Raw genomic sequence first — 21,237 nt, 5'->3', positions numbered from 1 at the left:
GCGCTATCTGGTATTACCTTGCTTTTGAAAGATTCTAACTTGAGCTTCGGAGCCTCTACACTGGGTTCCCCCCGGAGCTTTCCCATCTCTCCCGTTTCAGGATCCCTGCTACCTCGTTCGAAAGCAAGACAGCGGACAGCTAAGACGGGCCGGATCGCGCACCATCAATTGGCGCCGTCTGTGGGAAAACGCTTCAAAAAGCCTCCCTCCAAACTTTGATACCCCCTTTCTTCTTCAAAAATCCCAACACTCATGGCCTCCTCCAGCAACACCGGACGCGGCACGGAGACAAACGCCACCGGGGAGCAACTTCAGGTCCTCGTAGTGTGCGTTGGATAGTTCACCATCCCCCTTTCGGCGGATGGGATCCCCATCCTGAACACGCCACAAGCAGTGGCACCCGTAAACCCTTCTACCACAAACGTCCCCTTTCATCTCCCCATTGAGACAACTTTCACTGAACCAACTGCCGTCCCCCTGGCAGCTAGCCAAGATCGGTTGGAGGACCTGGTGCAGTGCATGCGGGCAATGCAAGTCCAAATGCAACAGTTCCAGCAACACCAGCTTCACCAGCACCAAGTGCTGCACAACATCTCCCAGTTTCACTACCAACAGCAGTTCCCCCAACTGCCACTGAACCAACCACTACTTCCACCTCGCCACCCCGCTCCGAGGCCGGTCAAGGCCTCCCCGCAGGATGGGCGCCCCCGCCAGGCGAAGGCCTCCCGACCCCAAAACCACCCCAACAGCCAGGCCTTGTCCCCAGGCCGAAGAGAGAGAAATGTCATCCCTGCCTCGCAACCCGCGGGTGGGTCGGGAACCTCGCCCGCGAGGTCGGCACCCGGGCGCTCCAAGCCCGAGCTCCCGCTCACCGAAAATCAATTCAGCGCCCTGGCGGCGGACTACCAGCACTCCGGGCCCATCGAGGTCGGTAACACGGAGGCCAGCAGCGCCAGCACAAGGCCTGCTCAACGGCGAAGGCGCCGGCGAAGCCGCCAGACCACCACCCGCGCCTTGTCGGAAGTCAGAGGCAAAGCCACGAGCTCGGATGAGGTAGGGGCTACCCCGGCTCTCTCCGTTCCTTCCCCCCTCGCATCGGAACTCCTGGCGGTCCCCTTACCCAGAGACTTCAAACTCCCACCTCTGGACAAGTACGACGGGTCCTTCGACCCCAACGACCACGTTGACGCCTTTCAGTCGCAAATGCACCTCGCCAGGGCTAGCGAATCGTGCATGTGCGTGGCCTTTACCACCACCCTCAGGGGGGTAGCCCGCACTTGGTACAGGAACCTGGCCCCCGGGTCGATAAAGTGCTGGGCCCAGTTCATGCAAGTCTTCACCACACACTTCGTCACCAGCTGACGGTGCCCCAGAACAGAGGAAAGCATCTTCGGAGTGGTCCAAAGAGAAGGAGAGTCTATTCGGGGCTACATCAAGCGATTCAACGAGGCATGCTTGCAAATACCACGGTTGGACCCCGTAGTACAGCTCGCGGCGGCCAAAAGAGGGGTGACGCACAAAGAGTTCAAATGGCACATGGTGGCCAGCCAGCCCGCGACCGTGGCCGAATTCCTCAAACTCGCGGATAAGTTCATGAGGACTGAGGAAGAAATCAACCAACGAACCGAAGGCGGGAACGAGAAAAGAAAGAGAGAAGGCGAGCTCCCCAACCCGGTGAGTAGAAAAAACCCGATCCGGGAGCCGAAGCCGAACCAGTCCTTCCGAGCCCCCTTAGCAGTTCGGACATACTACACTCCATTGAACACGAGGCGGACAGAGATCTTAATGACGATCAAAGACGCTCCGTACGTTAAGTGGCCACCTCGCCTGAAGGGAAATCCGAATGATAGAAACAAGAATTTGTATTATAGTTTCCATAGAGACCATGGTCATAGCACCGAACAGTGTAATAACCTCCGGGACGAGATAGAGGGACTCATCCGTCGTGGATACTTGAGAAATTTTGTACAACACAACAATAACAATAAAGCAGGTCGGCAAGGGGAGCAAGAAAAGGATGCACCCGAGTCTAGCAACAGGCCTGCCGAACCGTTGCAGAAGTAGCCTCCGGAAGAGAGGCCAGTTCGGGGAACCATCCATGTAATAGTGGGAGGATCCGTAGTAGCGGGGTGTACCTCGGCAGCAGCCCGGACTTCAGTTCGCGAAGTGGCCCTCGAAGAAAGGAACCCCCCCAAAGAGGCCAAAGACCGAAGAGCCAATCTTTTTCATGGAGGATGACGCGCGAGGAGTCCACTACCCCCATGATGACGCGCTTGTCATTAAGCTAAGGATTAGCGATTTCGAGGTCAGGTGCGTACTCGTAGATTCGGGCAGTTCAGCGGACATCCTCTTCAAATCGGCATTTGACCAGCTGTAGTTAAAGAGGAGCGAGCTGAAGCCCACGAACACTCCCCTGGTAGGTTTCAGCGGAGAGGAAGTTAGGCCCCTCGGGAAAATAACTGTCCTTGTGGAAGTCGGCACATGGCCTTGTGCGGTCAGACTCAACGATGATTTCCTGGTAGTCGCGACCCCCTCCCCATACAATGCTATAATAGGGCGGCCGATCACGCATGTCCTACGGGCGGCGGTCTCCACCTACTATTTGGCCATGAAGTTCCCTACGGACTTCGGCGTAGGGGTAGCGCGGGGCGACCAGCTCGAGTCCCGTAAGTGCTACGTTGCCGCCCTAAAGGGAAAAACCAAGGCGGCCGACGACCTCGAGCTGGAGTGGCCGGCGGAGCAAGGTGAGGAGCGAGCTTCGCCCACGGAGGAAACAGTTGCAATCCAGGCTTCAGCTACGGACCCAGCTCGCACACTAAGCATCGGAGCTTCCATCGAAGATCCCCTACGAGCCGAACTGGTAAGTTTTTTACTCCAAAATTTAGATGTTTTTGCTTGGTCCGCGGCCGACATGCCCGGCATTAGCCCCAGACTGATAACTCACAAGCTTAATACTGACCCTGTAGTCAGACTCGTTAGACAGAAGAAACGCAACTTAGCCCCAGAACGCTGGAGAGCGGTCGACGAGGAGGTTGAGAAGCTCCTCGCAGCAAACTTCATAAGGGAAGTCCACTACCCGAGCTGGGTGGCCAACCCGGTGTTGGTAAAAAAGGCAAGCGGCAAGTGGCGCATGTGCGTCGACTATACCGACCTGAACCGAGCTTGCCCAAAAGACTGTTTCCCCCTCCCCAGAATTGACCGCCTAGTGGACGCGACCTCGGGAAACGAGTTACTAAGCTTCCTGGATGCCTACTCGGGCTACAACCAAGTTAGGATGGACCCATCCGACGAGGAAAAAACCAGCTTCATTACCGAGTTCGGCCTGTATTGCTACAAAGTCATGCCCTTCGGACTAAAAAACGCTGGGGCAACTTTCCAAAGACTTGTAAATAAGCTATTTCGGCCCCTGATTGGTACGAAAATAGAGTGCTATGTAGACGACATGGTCGTCAAAACTCAGTTTTCACAAGAGTTAATACAAGACTTAGATTCTGTTTTCCAAATCCTGCGACACTTTAGCATGAAGTTGAATCCCAACAAGTGTGTCTTCGGCGTCACCTCGGGCAAGTTCCTAGGCTACATTGTCAATCGGCGCGGTATAGAGGCCAACCCGGACAAAATAAAAGCCATTCTAGATATGAAACCACCTCGGAAAGTAAAAGAGGTCCAGAGGCTAAACGGCCGCATAGCCGCTCTAAGCCGCTTCTTATCTAAGTCAGCAGACCGCTGCCTACCCTTCTTCAAGGCAGTCAAAGGCAAAGGGTTCGAATGGACCCAGGACTGCCAGTTCGCGTTCGACGAACTAAAAGGTTACCTCGCTAGTATACCAACCTTAGCCCGGCCCGAGGTGGGCGAGGTCTTACAACTGTACCTCTCGGCAAGCGACGAGGCGGTCAGTTCGGTACTAATAAAGGAAGTAGACCGGGTCCAACGACCCATATATTATGTTAGTAAAATTTTGCAGGGAGCAGAGGCAAGGTACCCGGAGATAGAAAAACTAGCATACGCCCTAGTAATAGCAGCTCGGAAATTCCGCCCGTACTTCAAGGCTCATACAGTCATCGTCCTAACTGACAAACCTCTCAGACAAGTTTTACTCAAACCCGAAGTCTCCGGTCGACTAACGAAATGGGCCATCGAACTCAGCGAGTACGATCTCCAGTACAAACCGAGAACCGCTATCAAGGCCCAAGCTTTGGCAGATTTTATCGCCGAGTGCACTTTCAGCCACGAAGCCCCACAGGTCGAGCCCGAGGTCCCCATTTGTGACGAACCCGGAGCTCCTGAACCCATAGAGTTTGAACTCCGTGAAGTAGCATCCAGTGTGGCATCTCTCCTGATCAGGCGAAGAGCGAATTGGGATGAGGAGCCCTGGATCCTTCACGTGGATGGTTCCTCGAACCGGCAGGGCAGCGGAGCTGGAATAGTCTTGTGCGGCCCGAGCGGCACAAAAGTAGAGTACGCGCTACGCTTTGAGTTCGCGGCATCCAACAACGAGGTAGAGTACGAAGCGTTAATCGCCGGGCTGGACCTAGCGCGAAAGTTAAAGGCAAAACACTTGGTCATCTGCAGCGATTCTCAGCTCGTGGTAAACCAAGTTACCGACGAGTATGAAGCACGCGATCTCTCCATGATCGCATATTTGGCCAAAGTAAAAGAAGCCCTGCTCAACTTCCGGTCACACATCATCAGGCAAATCCCGAGGTCCGAAAACACTGAGGCCGACGCCCTGTCCCAGTTAGCCAGCACGAGTCACAACAATATGAGAACTGTGTACATAGAGGACTTACCTCGGCCTAGTATTCTCGGGGGGACAGAGGAGGTCGCTCCCATCTTAGAAGCAGAGCCGAGCTAGATCGATCCACTCGCGAGCTTCCTGATAGACGGAACCCTCCCTGTAGAACGCAATGCCGCCAAAAGGGTGCAGCGCCAGGCGGCCAAATATGTCATAATAGACGAACGGTTACACCAACGGTCGTACACGCTCCCCTATTTGCGGTGCCTGCGACCTACCGAAGCCGAGTTTGTACTCCGCGACACTCATGAAGGCCTGTGCGGCGGACACTTGGGGGGCAGAGCACTCGCCCAAAAGGCACTTCGACAAGGATACTACTGGCCAACGATGAAGGCAGAAGCTGTCGAGCTCGTCAGAAAATGCGACAAGTGTCAGAAGCACGCTAACATCCACCATCAACCTGCCTCCGACCTCAAATAACTCGCCAGCCCGTGGCCCTTTGCACAATGGGGCATCGACCTCCTTGGGCCATTCCCACCAGCAACAGGCGGGAGAAAATTCTTAGTTGTTGCGGTAGATTATTTTACGAAGTGGATAGAAGCCGAACCTCTGGCAACTGTTACGGCCCGAAACATACAGAACTTCTTTTGGAAGAACATAGTATGTCGGTTCGGATTACCTCGGGTTCTAATTTCCGACAACGGCAAACAGTTCGAGGATATCAAGTTCCAAGAGTGGTGCCAGGACATGGGGATTCGGCAAAATTTCACGTCAGTCGCGCACCCACAGGCAAACGGTCAGACGGAAGTAATGAACAGAGCCATCCTGCGCGGACTGAAAGCACGTCTGGATCGAGCTAAGGGATTGTGGGCCGAAGAGCTACCAAGTGTATTATGGGCTCACCGAACGACCGAAAAAGCAGCCACGGGAGAAACCCCCCTCAACCTCACCTACGGCACTGAAGCGGTGATCCCGGTGGAAATCGAAATACCAACGTTGCGATTAGAAACATACGACGATCGGACGAACGGAGACGAGTTACGCACCAACCTCGACCTACTGGACGAGGTAAGGGACCTCGCGCACATCCGAACAGTGGCATACCAGCAGCAGGTAGCTCGCTACTACAATAGCAGAGTAAAGCGACGAAGCTTCCGAGTCGGCGACCTGGTCCTCCAAAAAATTATGGTGCCCGAACCCGGCGTCGGCAAGCTTGGACCTAATTGGGAAGGTCCCTATAAAGTAAAAACAGCGCTCGGGGGTGCATATGAAATCGAAACCTTGGAAGGCAAACGAGTACCCCGAACGTGGAACATCGTGAACTTGAGGCGATACTACCTATAAACCACCTAGCGAAGTGGACGAAATCAGGCCGTGCCACAAGGCAAGCCAAGGAACTTCAGCACATTATCAGCTCGACAAAAAATCAGTTTGCGGCATAAAAGACCACGGAAATCTAAAAACCCGGCAAAGAAACAGCTCGGGGAAGATGAGCAAGGGAAAAAGACACTCCATTGCAAGAAACAGTACATTGGCAAAAAAAAAAAAAAATTACATGCCCGGAGCCACTTCTTCGCCATCGGAAGGCACTTCAACAACACCCGAAGGCCCTGCCTCTCCTTCAGAGTCCGGCTCGCCATCGGCAGCATTGGCCATCTCCTGAGTTATGCGCGAAGTGGTTATGGCACTTACATCGAGGTCGGGGTATGTATTCCGGATCATCCACCGGCTCAACTTGAACCCCCTCCTGTAAGAGTCCACCATCAGAGCGTCAAAACGCGGGGAGGCAATGTAGTTTTCAATTGCCTTCTTTTTGGCGTCTTCAATGCCTTGGGAGAAAATCTGTGTTCTCTCCCTAATATCCTCCTGAAGATACTCGACTTGATGCTGCAAATCCAACTTCAAGTCCTCCATGTGCTTGACAACTACCCCCATGGCCTCGGCGTCACGCTGAGACCTCGCCTGTCTGGCCATCGCGACGCGAGCAGCCTTTTCAGCAGCGTAAGCAGCCGCCTCAGTAGCCCGGGTATTTGCCTCTGTAGCACGGAAGGCTTCTTCAGCAGCATGAGCAGCAGCCTCAGCAGCTCGCGCCTGTCGCGAGCTCCTCTCCACTTGGGCAGCCAAGGCATGAATTGAAGAATTCACCTACCAAAAGAAACAAGTGAGCAAATAACAACAGAAGCAATAGAATAAAAAAGGAAGACGAAATCTCACTTACCACCATGGCATGTGTTACGGCGCGGCAAGCGACCTGATTCAAGGGAAGATCGGTCCACGCAGCGACCTCCTCGGGGAAAGTAGCATCCCTACTCTTTTGAAGAGCGTAGTTCGGCATCAACACGCTCCTAAACTCCCCTTGAGCTCCCGAGCCTGAGGGCCCAGCCCGCGTATGAGCAGACCCGGAGTGAGGAGCACTTGAGTACGCAGGAGCGCCCGTATGAGTGGTTTCAGCGAAAGGCGCCCCGGCAGTCTCGTGCACCGGTGGAGTCACTTCGGGCTCCCTGGGCAGATCCTCTGTCGTATGGTCTGGGGCTTGAGGCTCCTCATCCAGGGGCAGCTCGTTACGAGTTCGCTTGGCGAGCCGCTTCCTCCTCTTCATACCTTGGAACAAACGCCAGCCGCGAGTTCTCTCCGCATCCATCACACCTGCAGAATGAGTTCGACATCAGAAAAAATGAAGGAACAGAGCAAGCAAGAAACCGCATAGCCAGAAACCTACCCGAACTCAGGCCGGCTACAAAAAGCTTAGCCTCCGTTAAGTAGTGGTGGCACTTTAAGCCTTGCCGTGCCCACTGCCGGAGACCCTTCACCGTCTCTTTATCAAGAGTTACGCCCGAGTCGGGAGCGGCCTCACCCCACCCGGTCAGAAAGGGCCATCCTTGTGCACTTCGCACGCCGAAGTAGTCCCGCTTCCACGCCGGGACCTTGTTAGGGAGATCGTGCAGAAGCTTAAAACCCTGGCGAGGAGTAAGGTAATACGCCCGTCTCCCCCCAGGAAGAGGACCCGCCTGTCTCTTGAGCATCAAGATAGAGGAGAATATCTCTAAGTCCAAGGGGAAATTCTGCTCGCAAAAAAGGGATATCATCCCCACCAGGTTCCGAATAGAGTTCGGATGAAGCTGGCCAATGGTGACACCGAAGTGGTTTATGACTTCGACGAGGAGGGGATGGAAAGGAAGTCGCAACCCTGCGGTGAGCTGCTCTCGAAAAATCACGATCTCGTTGGGACCGTGTTCCCAAGGAAAGCTACCCGAAGGAATGAAATATGTGTACCCCCCAGGAAGATTGTAGGACAGAAGTATGGATTGAAGCCCCTCAGGCATCATGGTCGAAGGACCAAACCTGTCTAGCATCCGACCTCGGCGGGAGGTAGACGCCAAACTGCCCGAAGCAACTCGGCCCACTAGTTCATAGTCTTCAAGCTCCACCTCGGGGTCACTGAGGCAGTCTGGGGACACGGCTCGGTTGGTGGAACCTACGTCGGCCCTACTCGAAGAATCGTCTGAGCTATCAAAGCTAGACATTGGGGAAAAGATAGATTCAAGAAAGTACTCACCGGAAAGTTTGAAGAACAAGCTAAAGAACAGTGAAGACTGTATAACCAGCCTTGACGCGAGCTGGAAGAGACTCGGACGCGAGTTGGAAGGTTGGACGCGAACTCGATAGACAACCGCAGAAGTGACAAACCAACCGGGGTCCCCCACTATTTATAGCTACAGTAACCAAGAATCGACCGTGCAGACTGAAGACGATCCGACGGCCCACGTTCTTACCAACCTTGCAACCCTTAAAGTCGAGACGTGATTGGCGCACATCTTTCCGAAAAAAGTGAAACGTCAGCACGTCTTTTTGAAACCGACGTCGCTTCGACACGCGTCTTTTCGAATCTGACGCGCCGCACGTCTCCCTGACAGTTGACGGCGTACGTACAGCAGTGGCGTGCCTTTTTGAAATGACCCGTTGTCACGTCCCAGCGGCGCGAGTTGGTTTGAAATTTAAAACGCACGGTCACAACCACCAGCGTTCTTGAGTAAGGCACGAAAACCGAAAAAAACCCTAGCAAAAGCGTCTCATACAGTGAAGGTTTGAAGGACGGGACAAATCTACAACCACCTCGTGAAAACTCCCCGCACCATGGCAAGGCCCTTGGCGCAAGGAGTGGGGGGCAATTGATGAAGGAAAATTTGGCCCGACCTCTTTATTATGAGACACGTGGCAGAAACGACAGCTCGGCAAAAGGGGTCAAGCCTAGGCGGGAACAAGGGCACACTTCGCCGAACTAACCCACCTTGTAACAGCTCGGGGCAGACTTCCGAATTGCCGCCTTGTAACAGCTCGGGATAGACTTCGCCCAACTGACCGCCTTGTAACAGCTCGGGATAGACTTCGCCGAACTGCCACCTTGTAACAGCTCGGGGTAGACTTCGCCGAACTGCCACCTTGTAACAACTCGGGACACACTTCGCCGAACTGCCACCTTGTAACAGCTCGGGACACACTTCGCCGAACTGACCCACCTTGTTGCAGTTCGGGATACCTCCGAGCTCAAGACCGCCTCGCTCAGCACTTCGCATCTTCTAGGCACCAAAGCCAAACAAGTCGTACCATGCTTGGCACCAGGGAATTCCGTGCCCGAGGGCGCCACGCCTGACTGACTTGGGATCTGACGTTTTGGCAGCAGCACTCTAAACGGCCACCTGCCACCGCCACTGACGCTGCCATCTCCAGTTAGACGGTTAGGCAGTGACGGTTGGGCAGTGACGGTTCTGTCTCAGCAGAAGGGATGACAACCGAGTTGACAAGCGCAAGAGTAATCATACCCGATCTGACAAGGGCCTCAGGACGAGTACGCGAAGCGACTATAAGAGCCCCCTGCCCCCCCCCCCCCCGACAACGAAGGTATGCAAAAACTTTGCGCTATCTGGTATTACCTTGCTTTTGAAAGATTCTAACTTGAGCTTCGGAGCCTCTACACCGGGTTCCCCCCGGAGCTTTCCCATCTCTCCCGTTTCAGGATCCCTGCTACCTCGTTCGAAAGCAAGACAGCGGACAGCTAAGACCAGCCGGATCGCGCACCATCAAAACTAGCAAAATCAGAGTGAGATTAAGAATTAAGACTGTTGTTTCTAAGGTTAAATTGACTATATTTTTAGACTGCATTTTAAAGGCTCATGAATCATTTGAGACTTTGAATTGCGGAATTAGTAAGGTTCATGCATCAGAGTCCCTTTCTTTAATTTTTCTATGCAAAACTTATAATCACAGCCAAACAACTTCTTTTCCAAAGCTCCCATTAATTTATCTTAAAACTCAACTTCGTTGAGAGCTGATACTGCCATCAGATCTATTGTAAGCACTTGAAATTCTACTAAATGCAAGTATCCTGTTGAACAAATAGCCTTGGTATGTTAGGAAGTGCCAACACAGACAAACGAATACTATTCAGTGGTTTATTAGAAAAGAAATGCACTATTGCCATTAGGCACTGGCTACAATTATTTGCTGAAATTCTATTTTAACAGCTAGCTAATTAAGGGAATCTGGAGACAAGTATGCGTAATTGCAGTTGTCTCACCAGGGCTACATCACCATCAGCTGGTTCCTCAAAGTCCATGTGGCATATTTGTGGTGGCAATGATCCAATTGTTTGCTTCGATGTTGTATGTGTTTCTTAGAAACAATTGACAGTTGTCCTTATTTTTCTTTTTCTTTTTATTTTTTCCTTAACCCGCCATTGGTTTTCTCACTTTTAAGGTCTAGGCCATTCAGAGGTCTAAGACTTTGTCAATTGGTTCTACTTCTATCCATGATTTAAGCCATTCAGGTGCTGGTTCGATTCTGAGAGCAGTCACTTGTTCAAAAAAAATGCCAAAGGTTAGTGCCATATCCGGTCCAACTCTGCCAAGACCCCAGATAGCTGGAATCAACATTAGATAATGGCCTTACTGTGGAGTTTATTTGCATGTAATGAAAGAATTATAGCAATAGTTCTGCCATATCCCTTGACCATGTAGATTTTAAGGTCAGATGAGCTCAGGGCACATGAGTTTTGATGGGAGCACTTAAGAAGAAAGGCATACATCTGATTCTTTCCCTTCTGAAGAGGGTGGCTGAGGTTCTGTTCTGGTGTTGTCAATGAAGTTTGTACTCAGTTCCCCTATTCAAGGTGATGCAGAGGCAGAGTAGCTGGCAAAGATTACTGTCAATAGTTTAGTGGGCTCTTTAGTTCTCCAGTATTTCTAAAGTAGGTGATCCTCTGCATCGGGCCTTGGATTTATAGGGGCACTGAGGAATGAGCTTCATCTTGATAGGAAACCTCCATGATGGTATGTATAGTATAATGCCATTTCTATATGGTCCAGTGGGAATTGTGTCAGGCCTCATCACAAATCATGATAATGAAGGTAGATTGATTTCTTTCACTGACTTTCATTGGATCCATTGCATAACCCATTTAAGAAATTGTCAATGGCAGATGTATATTTTCCTTGCTGCAAAGTTCTTGTATGTTATACTCTGATTTTTGTTGTTGCTGTGCATTTGTTTGCTCTATTCTTTTTGGTTGTATGCCAAGTACCCATGGTGAGATAATGCATGGGCTAATGAAGGAGTTGGCAGGTGTTTTCATGAACTCATCTCCGATGGTTATAGCACCACCAAACCATGAAGCTGCAATTTCTAACCGTTGGACAGAGGCAAATACATTTGCTGGGAGTTGAACCGCCGAAAAGGTATGACACTGGAAGAGCATTGACCAATCAAAACCCTGTAAATTTTTATGAAAACCACCTGATGGATCACCACTTTTATGATACCAGTCAGTTGTAAGTTTTTCTAGCATCATAGTCAAACCTCGATTGATAGGCACTTGAGTTGAGCTCAACTTTGGTTGAAAGACTCCACGTGGGAGATGCAATTTAGATGTGCCCAACCCAAAATTTTATATCTGCTGGGACGGGCCCAGGCCCAGTACGTCGAGCTTTCTTATTTTTGCGTTGGGATTGGGCCCAAGTTCTTAGGTAACTTCAGCCTGGTCTGCTCCTAGCCCAGCTTGAATTTTTTAATATTAAAATTTCAGAAAAAAAAAGTAGCATTATTACCAAAAAATATAACATCCATTTCTTGAGATGACCACTTTGACAATACTTTAAGAATTAGATCAATCCTTTTAAGATCTGTTTACAAAGTGCATTTGATTTGGATTAAATATAACCATTTTTTATAGGTTATGTTAGTTGTTTGTCCCTTCAGCAGTTTAGTTGCTTGTTTGAATTAATTACATAAAACTGAAAATGGGTGGTTCAAGCCCTATGACTTTTACCAAATTAAGTGAACAGTCTTCGACTTTTGCAAATCATCTGGTTTTGTGCATACAAGACAAATCCAGCCTTCTTTTTGCTCAGAGCAGGTATGATAAATTGGTCTTCTTAGTTAAGGAAGAAAACTGAATGATGAAGGAATCTTCCACATGGCAAGTTGGCTTGGTACTGAAAATGGCCAACCCATTTCTCTTGCTCTCCCCATTAATGGGGAAATTTTGATCCCAAAAGCTCTTGCCCTTTATTCAGGATAATCCCTTGACAGAGCAGGTATGAGAAATTGGTCTTCTTAGTTCAAGGAAGAAGTTTTACATAGTCACAGAGCACAAAATATAAAATTTGGGAATTTGTGCTTCACAAATTTCTGAAGGTATGCCAAAGATTCTCCCCGTATTGGTTTAGACATGCATAGCAATTGCTGTTTGTGTTTTCATCGAACATTCATAAAACCAGGATTCTTACTATAACCATATGCATCCTTACCCGATTCATTCTGTAAAAAATCCAAAGCTTTAAATCATGTTTTACCTACCTTGCAATTGCAGGCCAAAACGTCACACTTGAAAGGCAAGGTAATGAGCATTTAGGAGTCCATGGTTTCCTTTTATCTCTGGTTATTCCCTGATAGCCTAGTCATTAACACACCTTAATAACAAGAGCTCTGTTCCAACAAGATCTTTTCCAGTAACGTTCTTTCCTTTCAATAGGTTCATTTCTTTTTTCCATAATATATCTTTAGGTGGGTATGGAGCTTGTAGAAGTCATCCGAGACTCAATGGTCTGTTGTGTCCTTTCTGCAAACAAATTAGACTTTATTACTAATAGCCTCCTTGATTTGCAACAAAACCTTGTGTCCCTGTTGCAGTATTACAGCAATGAAGTAATCCTACCTGCTTTTCAGTTTGCACATACAAGAATTCATGAAAATCCAAAAGGGTGCTGTCCAAATCACAGCACCCGTTAGTAAAGAAAGTGCCACCAAATTCCTTTAACATAAACACTGCACAAAGCCAAGAGGCCTGGTATAATCAAGCAAATTGAAAAAGTTACACCCTAACCATCAAAAGATTGAAAATTAAGTCCTAAACTGTGATGAGTTTATTTCAAGGCAATAGTCCTTGCTTCGCCAAAAGACAGAGCCATCTGATTTCTAGAGAAGAATAACAAAGCAGAAGATGATCCAAAATATTCATTGGATCAGATAGGTTCGAAATAATTCATTCAATGCATCAACATAATGTGCCAGAAAACAAAAAGGATAAAATATTTAGAGATTGAAGAATTGGGTAGGGGCCGCGCGAACGCGTACCCCCTCTACCACAAATTATGACGTACACTCTCCCACTTGGGGAGATGTTAGGCGGGCACCCCTCCTCTGTGCAATGGAGGTCACCAACCTAGGCCATGAGCCTCTTGATCACCCATTGACCCCGTCCAGGTAAGTATGTTTATCTCTTATCCTTTGTTTCTCCTTATACCTCCCTCTCTCACTTGCTTCTTTTCCATCTTACCGATGTGGGACTAGAAGTACATGAAAACCTTACCTTTCCTCTGCTGCTGCCTTTCTACATGAGAGTTTGTTGATTGGTCGAATATGTATATAGGTTTTTCTTTTTCTTTTATTTTGATTAAAAAATTTCCTTGACCGTCCATTAAACTCTCTTTTTAATTGCTTTGATGCATAAAGAATCAACACCCATACAAACTTATGAGACCCCTGAGTCACTCACTCACTCCTTAATATGGGACTTCTACTATCACCATACATCAGCATTCAACATTTTAGAGCAAGGTGTATTGTGTAGGGGTGTTTTCAGGGTTAGGGTTGGAATTTTGTCAATATTTCAATGGCCCAAACCCAAAGCCCGAGCCCTAAACGGCACTCATTTTCAAAACCGGACCGGACTGGAAAAACCAGGGTTCCGTTTTCTTCTAAAACTGCTTTTTCTCCAAAACTGTTGATTTTGGTCAGCAAACCGCTGAACCGGCCGGTTAATCGTTCAAACGGTTTTGACTGTTTTCCAATTTTTTATTTTTTTTTATTTTTTGTCAGAATAGGCTGGCCGTTCGGGTCAAATGGTTGGACCGTTCGAACCGGTATCCGGACCCCTGACCGATTTGGTCACTGGTTTGTTTTTAAAAACCATGCTAAACAGTGTAAGCTGTTAACTCGGGGCAACCTGATTTGCACCCCTAGTATTGTGTATATTGCCTTCCAAAAGCTTCAAAGTTGACATCCTTTGCTGAATTACTTTATTACCTGTATGCAAGCCTACATCATCAGAATATCTTGAACATCTAGCATCTCACCTGGAGTGAATGTCTGTCTTTGCAGATGCTTTTCTTTGCCAACTCTTCAGCTTCTCTTTGAAATAAACATATTTTCAGCTTCATTTCTCTCCTTATGTTTCAGTATCTTGAAATCTAGCAGCTGCAACTACTGTTTTAGGCCAGATTCAGAGGTTCCAAAGAGAGACTGAGAGTTGGTAGGAAAATGCTTTGCCATCCCAAAAAGATAACAACAAAACAGTTACAAAAACATTTGCAGGGCAAGCACCCTTAAAAAATTTGATATATGCCACTAACATCTCATTATAGAGTCAGTGGCGAGTAGAGTTCTCTTACATGCAAATATGGGACTGTTTCATGTGTAATGACTAGCTTTCGGTCAGCTCTGTGACTTCCCAATTTCAACTCTCCTGGCATACTCAAGAAATGTAATTCATGATTTGGTAATTTAGAAGAAAAACCCACCTAGACAACCATTAAGATTTAATCATCTGAGTTGGTTTATGTTTGGAATTATGCAAAAATGTCAAGCCAGATAATCTATAACCAAAACAACCTGAATTAGATGGTGTTGCCTACTCGCCGCAGTTTCAATCAGTTCTGATTGCTAAAACTAGAAATTAGTACTTAAAAGAAGCATAAATAATTTGCAGGGTGGTTCATCCAAGATGTATAACCAACAAATTGGGCACTTGCAATGTTTAATTGATGAAATGTGTTCCAAGTTTTTCCTTCAGTTCTTAGTAAAACCCATTAAAAACCAAGAAGGAACTTACTGCTAATATAACCATGAACTCTACTTTCACTCGTCCCCTATTAGATTCTGAAATCAGTAAGCAACTCCTCTGAGCATGGTCCTTAGAAAATTAAAGCCAAAAACTAATGAACAAAACAAAGAAAAGAAACTCTTGCTGTGAAAATATTATTCATGATTAGAAGCTCATTAAACTCTCCATAACTTTTCAAAATGTACAGGGAGTCTCACATCAGTAAGTTGACATTAAATAAACTAACAAATGTTGGTAGAATAAGTATTTTACCCTTTGTTTTGTTGTAAACGTAAAATAAAAATTTCATTAAAAAAAAAAAAGAAAAACAAAAGTATATATCGAATACTTCGGTCTAAAAAATTTTCTACTCATTTTACATATTTAAGTAAAAAGGGAGCTTCAAATAAAAAAAAAAATAGAATACTTTTTTGATTCACATCAAACTCATCTTGATGCTCCATATCTAATAGTGTACTGAATAAAACTTAAGCTGACATGCCATTGCAGTTTAGTAAAAAAAAGTATGTGGTTTCCTGAACCTTCTGAAAAGTCTTTGGTGAATTTAAGAGATGCTGAGAAGTCAACAATTTCCCTTTTCTTTTTACCGAAGAACACTTAAATTTCATTGTTTCCCCAAAAAATGAGGCCTATAGCTTATTCTAAGTATGAAGACAGATCGGAATGGTACAGTTTAAGTCATCAACTGAACAATGAAGTTAAGAAGAAAGATCAGAATATTAAAAAAAAACAAAAGAGAGGGATGAGGATACAACTAAAGACTCTTCAGTCATCCACTTAACTTACAGAAAACCTTGAGGGTAGATTTGTAAGGGCTCTCAGAAAAGAGAAGATCCCTCCAAAAACTGGGGTATGCCGTTGAATGCAGCGAACACACGGTATTCTTTAGTAAAAGGCGAAAGAATAGTTCGCTCTGTGCTCACTGCGCGGCTGCGTGAGTTTAACCTGTTGCTATGACCATCTTTTATAGTAGGTGGTGTGTTATAAATCCTCTTCTCGTATCCAATGTGGGATATTAGTGATTGGCAATTGTTAACTGCTGTTCCTGGTTACTGTCTCTTAAGACAAACGCAACTCTTCCACAAAGCTAATTCCATCTAATCCGTTCAATTCATGATGTCTACTGGACCGCCTAGGTCAGCCCAATCATAGTCACGATTTTTTATCCAGATGAGCCCGGACGCGTCTTAGTCCAATACACCAAGCCCAGTCTAGGTCAGCTCCTTATTTGGACCTCAGTTGGGGTCCAACTAACTCAAACTCTCACAAAATTTTATGAAATCTGTCCATTTCCATTCTTTTCTTTGGATACAATGTCCAAAAGATGTTCTGAACTTTGCATATTATATGAGGAAAGGTATTCTAATCCAATAAGGATCTTGGCTGCAAGGTGCCAAACGGCTGGTTATAGCCAAAAAGAATCGCATAAACCTGCAACTATATCCTTATTTTTGCCTCCATGAATCGGGGGATTTAAATAAAAACAAAACAAAACCAGCCATGTTTTCAAACGCCCCAAAGTTTTCATATATATGAGTAGTATTATAATTCTGGGAAAACGTAAAACACTTCAAATATTCCTACGTTTTGTGAAATTGACTAACTGTTCCTTTATTCTTCGTAAAATGATTAAACTACTCTCTAGTTTTTTTCACAATAGGACATCGCCATTAAATATGGATGAAAAGATTAAAATGTCTATTTATCCTTCATTATTCTTCAATTTTCAAAACACATTTCGAGACATCCTCCCTTTCTTCATCATAACCATGTCATTTCGTCCCAAACAATGAAAAACCGTTTTCAAAGAAAATTGAAAAGAAAGAAAATGAAAAACTCTATCTAGATTGGTCTCAAAGACACAAACCTTGAAAGAGTTTATGCTTGCAAATGAGACCTTTGAGTGACATGGATAAACAAGAACAACCATTGGAAGTAAATTACCACCCAAGACATTTTCCCAAACTAAGGGTTTGTTTTGTTTAAGAAACTTGTAAAGTGGTTCTGTTTAATCAGGAGTATTGAGTTCATCTATTCAATCTAGGAGTAAGCTAATTTGAAAATTGAAACATTGACAAATCACAAAAGGATCTCACATACCCTCTCCCTCACCTTGAGACTTAAATGCTTGAAACCTAGATTGAGAGGTGACATGGGCATTGACCTTTTTTTTTAGAGAGCAAGTGCTGGAATAGACCATGTTCAATGCTCTCAGATATCTAAATATATACTGAAAATGATCCAGAGCCTATAAATAGGGGTGTAAGTGGGTCGAGCCAACTTACGAACTATTCGGGCTTGGCTTGCTAAATACTCAAACTCGAATTGAAGATTATTAAGTTGAGTCAAGTAGTTAGTCAAACTGAGTTCGGGCTTCATAATACCCGGCTTGAGTAGGACAGAAAGATAACAGGTTTTCCCATCATTCTAACTGGATATCTTTGCAAGAAAATAATTTCAATTCGTGAAGCCACATCCATAGGTTCTGGTGATACAAGAAGACAGTGATGATTAAGAGTGTCAATGGACCGGTTTTGGATTGGACCCCATCCAGTCCAAAATCAGTTTGGACAATGGGCCATTTTGCCTGATTCTATCAATCACTTTGTACATGCTATCCTCCTAAGACCACCACCCCTGCTCTCTCTTTCTCTCAAGGAGTTCCATTAGAAATTCCAATGCTAAAATAGTTATTTGAAAAATACAAAAGTAGTTTTCGGTGCTGTTTCGCGGTTTTTTTTTACAGTTTTTTGACTGTTTACAAGTTGGGAAGACTGAAAATCAGTTTATTCTCGTTTAGCACGCGGAAGATCTAGCCGCCAAAAAATGCATTGCTTAAAAGACGCACGAAACCCATTTTGGGAAGCTCCAAATGAAGCTTCCCGCGTCTTTCACATTTTAATCTCGTGCAGAAAGACCCGAAATGATACATGGAAAAATGTGCATCTGCCAAATGGTCTTCAGGCTGCCCAGATCTTATGTCAAAAGCTCAATGTGTCTATTGATTGTCAGAATTACGAGAAAATGTTCTCAAAAAGACTTGCCAAACGGGCCTTTTATTGGTCTTATACTAAACTTCCAAGCTCATAACTAGTTCACTTCATCTCTAAACTTTTAGACTTTAAACTTGTTAGAGTTAGCCGAATAAGGGTAGATTAGTCATCTCACCTTGGTTAAGTTATGAGCTTATGTGGCAGTCTTATTAGAGGTTCTCTGTCCCATACTTAAGTAGGGGCAGTTTAGTCCTTGTACATTTAATTAGAAGCCTAATCACTATTAAGAAGTCGATTGATAGGGTTTAGCTATCAAGTTCGACAGTTCTTTCATCTTCTTCTTCTTCTCTTCTCTTTCTTCTTCTCCTTACTGGTTCGTACTACTGTAGCTACAGTAACTACAGTGAAAACATGGTATCAGAGCGTGACAATTTCAGTTCGTGACCTGTTTCAGTTCGTGCTTCAGTTCTCTCCTTTTCTTCTCTGGGCTGTCAATGTAGAAAAGTGATTCGTCCCAGGCCTGAAACATCACAGTTTTTTTCTGGTGCTCAAAACCTTCTTTCCTAAGAAAACAACTTCAGTAGTGAATGGTTGGCTGAAGCTCTCAAACGAAGGTTGGTTATCTCTCCTCTGTGTGCTGTTGGTATTTCTGGGTTGAAAATCTTCAAGAACTTGAGAGGACTGATCAGAACCTAGAAAACTAAGTTGGTTGTTGCCCTGGTTCTTGGAAAAAATTCCAATAACAGGTTGTGTTTACAGTGATCAAATGGTGTAAGGGCTACTACTGTAGGTGGCCGAATGGTGCAAGGTGTAATGCAATGGTACTAGTTGAGTTTTTTTTTTGTTGGTCTTGTGGTGCCCTCTTAAAAGCGTTAAAGCAGGTCTGTATTGTGTGTGACAACTATGGCTGTGTGGTGGTGCTTGTAATGCACGAACTCTTGACAACAGTAGTGGTGTGACAGTTAGTTGAGTTTTTGCTAAGTAGTTGTGGTGGTGCTTGTAATGCACAAACTCTTGATAGCAGTAGCGGTGTGACAGCTAGTTGAGTTTTTGTTGAGTAGTTGTAAATGAGCTTGCATGTGGTTAGTAAGTGCTGAGTTAATGTCGGTGTAGTCTGTGTTTTTTTTTTTTTGTGAAATCAATAGTGGTGTGGATAAGAACAAAGGCGTGTGTATCTATCATTGTGTTTAGGGACTGCTATAGGTTCCAGAACATCAAACTCTTGACAGTAGCACTTAGTTGGTGATTGGGAATTCAGATTAGAGGTAGCATTGAAAGAGTATCATGGCAGCAATGGGAGATGGTTGTAGTGATCAGAAACCTAGTGTGGTGGTTTCCTCTGACTATCTAGGTGTACAGATGACCTCAATTAAACTGAATGGTGAGAACTATGTTCCATGGGCCAAGTTGGTGGAAGTTTTTCTCAAGGCAAAGAGAAAAGTGAAGCATGTGAAAGAAGATAAACCACCGGCTGATTCTCCAGGGTTTGATGATTGGGAACAAGAGGATGCTCAAATCATGACATGGCTATGGAACAGTATGGAACCCAAAATAAGTGCCAACTTCATGTTCTTAGATACAGCTAAGGACATATGGGAACATGCCAAGAAGCTGTATTCTGGGCAAAATAATATTATAAGGGTATATAAGCTCTATCAGGAGTACTTTGGTCTACAACAAGGAAATAAAACCCTAGAAGAGTACTATGCCAGTATGAAGAACCTCAGAAATGAACTCAATGTCTATCATCCTCTCACTCCAGATGTTAAAGTTCAGCAACAACAGAGGGAACAACTAGATGTCACAAGGTTCTTAGTGGGGTTGAAATCAGAGTATGAACCAGTTAGAGCCCAAATATTGGGGGGCTCTACCCTTCCTACACTTGAGGAAGTGTTTGCTCGGCTCCACAGGATTTCTTCGGGACAGATAGAGAATCTCACACAGTCTGATAGATCAGCTTTTGTAACAGCCAGAGGAGGTGGACGTGGTACGAAAGGGGGAGGACATGCCTCCCGAGGAGGTCATGGTGGTGGTCGTGACTCAGGGGGAGGCCGTGGCAAAGAAAAAGGCAGCTCTACAAGGAAGTGTACCCACTGTGGCAGGGAAGGACATTCCGTAAATTTCTGTTATGATCTTCATGGCCGCCCTCCCTCTAAATGGGCCAATCATGCTATTGCTGGTGGGGTTGATGTCAGTGATAATCAATAGGCAGACCTAACTCCTTCCACATCTACATCTATTTCCGGAAGGGAGATGGTGAGTGTACCGCGTGATGAGTATGAGCGGTTCCTTTCAGTCCACTTCACAGCACACTACTGCTACTCTTGCCCACTCAGGTATAGTTTGCCTGTCATCTAAAACCTCTCCTTGGATTATTGACTCTAGAGCCTCTGATCACATGACCGGGACTCCAGGTGTGTTCTCTTCTCTCTCTGAAACTTCCACATCTCAAACTGTTACCATTGCCAATGGTTCCTCCTCTCCCATCTGTGGTGTTGGCAATGTTGACATGGCTTCTCTTTCTTTATCATCTGTTCTATATGTTCCTAAGTTTCCATTCAATCTTATGTCTGTTAGTAAATTAACCAAGACTCTTAACTACTCTGTTACTTTTTTCCCTTCCTCTTGTGTTTTTCAGGATCTCAGGACGGGGAAGAAGATTGGTGGGGGGCATGAATCTGGTGAATTGTATTACCTTGACGGTGGTGGATCGTCAGTTGCACTTCAGACTTCACTCACTCCTCTACAGTGGCATTGTCGACTAGGACATCCTTCTCTCAAGGCACTCAAGATACTAGTTCCGTCTTTGAGTCATTTGTTAGTGTTACAGTGTGAGTTGTGTCAGTTTGGGAAACATTGTTGTGTTTCCTTCAGTCCTAGAGTTGAAAGTCGTATGTTGAGTCCTTTTGCTTTGGTTCATTCAGATGTTTGGGGACCGATCAAAATAGAGTCTTATAATGGTTACAAGTATTTTGTCACTTTTATTGATGATTGTTCAAGAATGACATGGATTTATTTAATGAAAGAAATGAGTGAATTATTTTTCATTTTTCAAAAATTTCATGCTGAAATACGTACACAATTTGGTGTTCCAATCAAAGTTCTTTGTTCAG

At 46.0% G+C, this 21,237-nt stretch overlaps 1 long non-coding RNA gene and 2 other non-coding genes across 3 annotated transcripts; all 3 read right to left on the bottom strand.

The window, feature by feature from the left end:
* Positions 1–12,270: 12,270 nt before the first annotated feature.
* Positions 12,271–16,061, bottom strand: LOC148869607 (uncharacterized). The gene is made up of 2 exons (XR_016106554.1): positions 12,945–16,061; positions 12,271–12,848 (listed from the first exon to the last, which is right to left on the bottom strand). It is a non-coding gene; the product is annotated as an uncharacterized LOC148869607 (long non-coding RNA).
* LOC148869608 (U1 spliceosomal RNA) lies at positions 13,342–13,500 on the bottom strand. The gene has a single exon (XR_016108487.1). It is a non-coding gene; the product is annotated as a U1 spliceosomal RNA (small nuclear RNA).
* Positions 15,944–16,063, bottom strand: LOC148869606 (U5 spliceosomal RNA). The gene has a single exon (XR_016108521.1). It is a non-coding gene; the product is annotated as a U5 spliceosomal RNA (small nuclear RNA).
* Between the last annotated feature and the right edge of the window lie 5,174 nt (positions 16,064–21,237).

The sequence above is a fragment of the Nelumbo lutea genome, chromosome 2, assembly GCF_056320005.1.
Source record: "Nelumbo lutea isolate HS-2025 chromosome 2, American lotus-T2T, whole genome shotgun sequence".
Lineage (NCBI taxonomy): Eukaryota > Viridiplantae > Streptophyta > Magnoliopsida > Proteales > Nelumbonaceae > Nelumbo > Nelumbo lutea.
The sequence above is the reverse complement of the archived record's forward strand: the minus strand, read 5'-3'. Positions and strand labels throughout refer to the sequence as shown.